This window comes from Pteropus alecto, unplaced genomic scaffold (genome assembly GCF_000325575.1).
Source record: "Pteropus alecto unplaced genomic scaffold, ASM32557v1 scaffold33, whole genome shotgun sequence".
Lineage (NCBI taxonomy): Eukaryota > Metazoa > Chordata > Mammalia > Chiroptera > Pteropodidae > Pteropus > Pteropus alecto.
In genome coordinates this window covers 9,752,303-9,760,588 of record NW_006435762.1, presented here as the reverse complement: position 1 = coordinate 9,760,588, position 8,286 = coordinate 9,752,303, and positions in this window count along the sequence as shown.

Here is an 8,286-nt window from a genome sequence, read left to right as displayed (position 1 = left end):
TGGACCATTTCTCTGCCTAGGTATTAATGTAAATGTATTCTGCTTTTTTTCAGAAAGGAAATTTATTACATAAAGGTCTCTCTTTAGCCTGTTGCAAAGAAAGAGCTTTTCTTTTGGTTTCCAGTAGGTGGCATCTAAGCTTCTCAGATCCTTGCTTTATATAAAGCCTTATTAATGCTTTTTTCTTCTTATAGTTGTTTAATCACACTTGCTACCCCCATTCTCAGTCCCTGTCCGTGTTAATAACAGTTTCAGTAGCGTTTACAATCACACTTGCTACCCCCATTCTCAGTCCCTGTCAGTGTTAATAACAGTTTCAGCAGTGTTTACTCAGATTCTCCTGGGGCTCTATGGTGTTCAGTCTTGGAGGAAATGGGGGTAGGGGCCCTCTGGGTTGGGGAATGGGGACTGCAGCTTAGTCTTGGTTTTGCAACCGCAGCTGGTAAAAATTGACTGTTGTTTCTCTTCTGTCCCCACTTCTCTGCTTTCTGCCCTGATGACTGGACACTGTCACCAGCCATGTAGAGCTCACAGCTATCCCAGGCAGGGCTGTTCAGGGAACTCGCTGCACCTTCTCCCCTATTCCCTCCTTCTACAGGGAGCGCCGGCTGCGATGGGCAGCTTCTTTGTTTCTCCCAGTCCACCGCCTGACTCTTAGGGTTCTGACCTGTGGTAGCTTTTGTATGCAGATTCCATACTCAGATATGCTGGTGTGCAGTTTTGGTGTTTTTTGTTGAGTTTTAGATGTTTAGCTTATTGTTGTTTAAAGGAGAGAGACCTAGGGACACTCTCACTCTGCCATGTTTTGGACGTCTATAGGTAATATTAAATGAGCAAAAAGATTGGATAATCTCATGTATCATCTCCACAAGGCACAAGGTCCAAAGAGAGGGACCTGTCTACTGCTCTAGAACAATGAAACTCAATCAGGTTGAGGAGGGAAGGACCCGAGGTGAAAGTTGATTGAACTATCTCTTCTACAGTTAGTGTTATGAAAATAAAGGATATATCAAAAATATGTATGTTTTTCCACACTTCAATATTTCTCTGCCTTGTGATTTGTATATTGCCCTGCTACTTCCCCTACCATCCCTTAATAGTTCTCTAGGAACTGTGATTCCTGCTCTTAGTGGTTTCATGAATAAAGAACATTTAATAAAGAGAAAACCAAACAAAAATACATAAATGCTGGCAGAAATGGGGAAATTGTGTAATTAGGAATATTAAAAATAACATACTACAATATCTTTTTCATATTCTAAGAGAAGATACATCAAGATTAGACTGGTATAAATATCTTTATGGACTGGCGATTTGGAATTACTACTCAGGATCAAATTATAATATTTGTTTCAAATAACTTACAATTTTGTTGCATATTTTTATTTTCCTACCTAGAATTTAGGTTCCATTATGAAAGCCTCGCAATAACCTTTTTTCTTCTATGTTGAAGAAAGCTTGAAACTTAGGTCTAACATGCAATGTTTATTGCTTTGCTTATACCCTGTTAATTTCCTCTGGCTGTATTTCTTCATTTTGTCATAAAAAATACTTTGCCTCATTTATAAAAAACTATTTGATGTGGCTTATAATAATAATAAATAAATAGAAGAAGAACTTGGAATAAGAGAAAAATAAGAACAAGGAAATAATGTTAGAACACAAAATTACATCCTGAGAGTCTCATATAAATTTTAGAGGTGAACCTTAAATTTGAATCTAGGATTTCTAACAACCAAAAGAAAGAGGGAAGCACATTGATAAATCATCTCTTACAGTATAACAAATTAACTCAAAACTTAGCTGCTTACATAACAAACATTTATTATCTCTGCAGGTTAGGGATCCAGGAATGGTGTAGCTGGATGATTCTGGCTCGGGTCTTTAATATGGCTGAAGTTAAAATGTTAGGTGGGGCTGCAGTTGTCTGAAAGTTTGACTGGAGCTGCAAGATTTGCTTCCAAGATGGTTCATCACAAAGCTGTTGACTGAGGCTCATGGCCTTGGTTTCTCACTGGCTATTGTCAGAAGCCATTACCTCCTCACCATGCCTCTCCAAGGGCTGCCTGTTATAAGGATGTTCTTATAACATGGCAGCTAGATTTCCCAGAGTGAGTAGTTTAAGAGAAAAGACAATAGAGGAAGCCATATTGCCTTTTATGACCCAGTTTTAGAAAGGACATACCATCACTTCTATAGTATTTTGTTGGTCACACAGACCAACCCTATTACACTGTGGGATGTAACTTCACAAGAATGTGAATATCAGGATATGGAGCTCATTGGGGGCCATCTTTTTGGATGGCTCTACAATGATCAAACTAAATGATTCAGTGTTATTAATTGAAAAAACAAATCAGTTTCATGGAAAAAAAGATTTTTTCCCCTGGACTGAGATACAAAAGAAATTTATTTCATGGAACTGCAGAAAGGTAACATGAAATTATAGAAGATGCTCTCAATAATATACCTAAAAGAGCTCTAATATCAGTTATATATGAATGTTATTTGTTACCTTTGTTACGAATTGAATGGTTGTATCCTCCCAAAATTCATTATTTTGAAGTACAACCATGCAAAGTGATGACATCAGGAGGTGGGGTTTTGATAAATAAAGACCAGAGAGCTTCATCTCTCTGTCTCTGTCTCTTTCTGTCCCTCTCTGTGTCTGTCTTTCTCTGTCTCTCTGTCTCTGTCTCTCTCTCTGCCATGTGACAATACAGAAAGATGATGGATATCTGCCAACCTGGAAGAGGGCCCTTGTCAGACACGGAATCTGCTGGTACCTTGATCTTGGATTTCCCAGCCTCCAGAACTGTGAGAAATAAATTTCTGTTGTTTAAGCTACATGGTCTGTAGAATTCTGTTATAGGAACCCAAAGTGACTAAGATACCCCTTAATCTAAACTGATGGCATAAAAACAAAATATTACTAAGGGAAAGCACTTATATGAGAAATCTACACAGTCAGAATTTAGAGTGTTCAGATATACTAGCATAATAGAGGATAATCTTTAGGGAAACTGGAAAGATGCTTCTCAAATTGGGGTAATGTTACTCCCATGATATACATATCAATGTGCTGGGGATACTTAAACCAAAGAATTAACATGCCCTATCTTACTGAAGCATTAAATTGCCCTTAAGATTTTGGAGGAAAGTTGTGAATATTTTTTATTAAAACGTTTTGTCACACAAATCCACAAGAAAAATCAGCAGTTATCTTGTTTCCTGGTTTTTTAAAACCAATTTTATGTTTTATATTTTTCAAATTATGAATATTTTAATATTCTTATATACCAGGAATTAGTGGGGAATTTGGACTTTTGTATCATTGAAGAAACCTGGTTCATTTGCCCCTTTCCCCTCCCAATTGGTTGCATTGTTGCTGTGAGACAGCTTCTTCCCTGTTATCCACCCCTTGCCCTCTGCCTCCAAAGTAGTGCTTAGAACTGGACCATATGATTTCTCAGCCTGTGGAGGCTCACACACTTTTAATATTTTGAAGAATGTGGTAGCCTTTTATCAACTCTCTGAAATATTTGTTTATGCGTTTGTTTATTATTTTGATTATAAAAATAATTTTCTCACAAATCAGCTCAGCTTCCTAAAATAATTTCCCATAATCAAATCTTTTGTTTAAAAATATGAAACTTCACTTAGTTTTACTTTCCATGGCAGTGGGTTCCATTCTAATACAAATATATTTGAAATTCTGCTTTAAAAATTACTGCACTATCTCTCTTTATCTTCCTAAAAATGTAATATTATACACTTAAAATTATATTTTTAATTAAGGCCACCCATTGGTGGTAGCAATGAGAATTTTGATGGATAAGCTTAAAACGAATGAATATGTATATTATTCATACTTAAATAAAGAGCATAACTGAAATGGGCAAAGGTTGTGAGCAAATGGCATTGTCTCTGAAGACTCCCTCATTGGCAGAGAAAAAAAGAGCATTACCTCAATTATAGTAGTGAGAATCAGCAGTAAGAAACAGCAGTTAATCAAAAAATAGAATGTCTTCCGATGCTAGGCTATGTGCGATCGCACATTTACCTCAAAATTTTAATGTCTTAACAGTACAATGGCTACTGTTAACATACAAACAATATAACTCGTCTCACTCGACCAGTCAATGTGGGTCCAGTGACTCTCTGTGGCAGCTCTGTTCCAAACAAGGACTCAGGGATATAGTTTGCTTTCAGATTGTGACTGTCTTCTGAAAACATGGCTTTCAGATTGGAAGATCATGTACTGCCTCTTAAATGCTTTTAGTTAGAAATGATATATATTATTTTCTTTTCCAGCCAAAGCTAGTTAGTCACATGGGCTAACCCTTAACTGCAAGTGTACTAGGAAATGTAGAGGAGCACATGTATATTTGGTGAGCAGTATATTATCTCTGCCATGGATGCTTCTTCAGACATGAGTCATTGTTATGGGGGTGCAAAAGAGCTTGAACTTTAGTATGACTTATGAGGATAAACTTGGAGTAACTATATAAAACCACCCATCTTTCAGTGGCTTTTTAATATCAACCACAGAAATTATGAAGAAAAATAACTAAAAATTTTAAACAAAGATGAAACAATTAAGGCTGCTTTTAAAATCAGTTTTAGAATTCTGTGGACAATGAAGCTATTAAATAGGAGAAAATCTAGTGAAGATTTGGTACTGTAGATTTGTCCGTTGCTTCAAAAATTGGTATCTAAGCTGAAACATTCTCAACATATGTACCCAAACAAATATATTATGTTGAAGACAAATATTGATCTAGGTTTTCATTGATTTTTATTTACTATTGTTTACATTGAGAATAATCGCAAAGTCACATTTATTTGCAAAGCGCAAACAAAAATATTTTCAATAAGATGTGTGAATTTTTAAAGAACAGAATAGCAACTGAAATGGAGTGAAATCTATCACATATAAAGCTATGGAGGTGCTTATCTCCTGAATTCGATAGCTAATAGTGCATTCTTTACTGAGAAAATTTTATGTGAAAAATTTTGCCTCTTTAGTTTAATAGAAAGGTAAAAATGATAAATTGTGAATGTTTTTACTGTAAACAATAGCATTGTTTCAATGAAAAATGGATTTTGAGGGTATATGAAGAAAAATCTTGAAGATCATGAATTATTTGACTTTTAAATTCACATATGATAAAAATTAAAGCTTTATTGGTAAAATCTCACTTTCGTCACTGAAAATGTCTTTTGGCAAGTAATCCCCAAGTTGTAAAATATACTGACCCTGGATTAAGGAACATATCAGTCTTTTTTATTTCACTAGTGACTTGTTCTCACAAAATGTCTGACATTAGCCTCAAATTTATTCTGGTTGCATTCTAATTTTGTAGCTGCATTCTGTCTCCTCTTGATTTTTCTTCATAGCTTGCGATGTAGTAAAAACAAACAAACCTCTTGTCATCTATATCTATATATTTATGTGATTCTGGGGTCTCTAAAATAATGTTACCTCAATAGAGAAGAGAAAATTAACAAGAAATTGAAAACATGTTTGATAGGGGCTTGTCTCAAATTTTGCAAATTTGATGCATTCACTCCTATAGCATTTTGTCCATTTACCACAAGACATGCTTTTACTCATTTTTCCCTGGCAGTAACTAATTTAAAACATTTTTTTCTATAGTCAAACGCAAAATAGGATGCAAGAGTTCTAATAGGCAAATGTTTATTTTGGAGCTCCCCATTGGCTTGGCCAAGATTGTCAGATCTGCATTGTTGTTCGAAGGCTTTTCTTGCCCAATCTTGATTTACTTCAACCTTCCAGTGAACTTCTTGCACTCCTAATATCACCCCAGTGTCTGCTTTTTCAAGGACCTGAAGTGATGCAGTAAGGCACCAGTATGAAGACTGGGGATTGGACCATTCACCGTTTGGCTGGCAATGACAGCCCATCCCAGGTGGTATATGAGGCAAAGGTAGTTTCTAGCACAAATTGGCAGCTAAATTGCTAACACTTTCCCTAGTAAAAATGTTCTTGTAGAGAACACCTTGGCTGGTACAATAATTCAGGCTTTTGAAAAGTTCCAAGGTGGTGGTGGGTGGACAGTGCACACAAAGATGTGAAATTGGATGGCTGGTATTGCTTTGCATTGCTGCCCTAGAAGGGATAATGTAATTTTGAGGGTATTTAATAAATATTTGAAAAACAACTGTGAAGTTCATAGAGTTTCTTTGGTAACTACAAAAGGTCTTTATTTCATGTATTGGGAAAGCAGAAATTGCTAATGTTAAACTGACTAATGTTAAAGAACACTAACCCTGGAATGGCCTATTTCTTCAATAGCTTGGAAAATACCAATAGTAGATGGTGCCATTTGATAAGATTTTTAAAAAGCTAACATTTACTTGAAAATATTCTACAATTTTATCATATATTTATAGGCTCATAAAATTTTATATTTGGATATGACCTCAGATATGTAACCCAAAGTCCTTATTATGTAAATATGATGATGCTCAAAGCTATTAAGTGACTTATCCACAATCACTTAGGAAAAGAGAGTCACAATTATGACAACTATCTAGGTTTCCTGACTCCTAGTCCAGTTCTTCCCTTTGGCACTTAAATACCTTTCGCTTGTAGTAGTTACCAATTGACCCATTGAAGTAGCTAGTACTTCATAGCAATACCTCTTTCTCTGAGCCTCTGCCTCTCTGACAAGAGGTAATAGATCCAAAGATGAACATCTGATACACTCTTGTCCAAATAAATTCTGTTAAAATTTGGAACAGAAAGAGCTTGAGACCTAGTCTTCTCTGATGGTGGAACTTTTAAGCTGTGAGACTTGGGAACTATCGGCACCTAAGTCTCCTTACTGGTAAGAACAAGACTGCAGTGAAAGAGAGTGAAGTCTATTTACCCTAGGAGAGAAAGAGATCTGCGTGCGTGTGTGCGAGCGAGGGAGAGAGAGAGAAATTCCAGGTAGCATCTGAGTCTTTGGATCCAGGAGTCCAGCTGCCTTTCTTCCTTCCATGCCTTCTGCCCAAATTAGTTTTGTTCTTCTGTTATTGCCACCAAGAAATACACATACTGAACAACTACAAGGTTTATAGCAATATTCTAAGTTCCCAAGGAGAGGCAAATCAATGCTGAGCCTCTACCATGTTGGGTACTGTACATATATTATATTTTTTTTATCTCAGCAATCCTATAAAGCTGGTCTTATTTTCTCCATATTTCAGACTAGGGACTTGAGACTCAGAAAGAACCCATGCTAGGTTAGAAGCATCTACATGGAATTTGAATTCAGATCACCAAATTCCAAAGTCTGTACTTCTTTCAACAAGTCATATTGTCTTAAATTCTGTGTGATTTGTTTTGCTACTCAAAGTGCGGTATAGAGCCTGGCAGTGCTGGCATCACCTGAGAGCTTGTTAGAAGCACAGAATCACAGTCCTGACGTCATACCTGTTGAGACATTATCTGCATTTTAACAAGATCCCTAGGTGATTTGTACATATATTAGAGTTCGAGAAGCTCTGATTGAGTGAAAAGCTCTGATTAAGTGAAAACCAAGGCTGTGGGGTCAGAGAGACCTAAACTGAATAACTTAAATTTTTTCTAATATTTCAGAATCATTTTTCTCATCTGTAAAATGAGTAAATCAATATCTACCTCACTGGAGTTGTTGTGAGGATTATGTGAGTGAGATAGGATATGAAAACCACTACTACAGTGCCTAACACAATAGACTCTTATTATAAGTTAGTGTACATCCTTTCCAACATAAAGAAATGTATCATTCTTCCCATTATTGGATAGCAATGATACACACAAAAATTGTTGATAAGAATATATGAAAAAAAAAAGAATATATAGATATATAATGAATAGGTATTTCTCCCAAACAGAATAGTGACTATGAGGGTGAAGGGTCAGGAAGAAGTGTGGTTTGGCTTTCTTTGTCATAATAGGTGTGCAAAATTGAGTTCACATTAGTGTTGACAATGGCAAAGAAACTGTCGGAAGCTAACTGGTCTGAATAAGGGAGATGTATTATTAGAACAAAAAATAACTCCAGTATTTTTTAGAATTGGCAGAGAAGTTGTGCAGTTTGTGAGAAGGAAAAGGATATTAGGTCAGGAAAGGAATATGGAGTTTTTAGGAAAGTAGCTAATTATTTCCACTGCTTGGAGATCTTAAGGCCTAAATTGAATAATCTGACAATCACAGGTTACAGAAAAGGAATGCGATTGCTATCATCTTAAAAGTATTTATTTTCTCTCTTATATAGTGCTAAATCTGCCCGT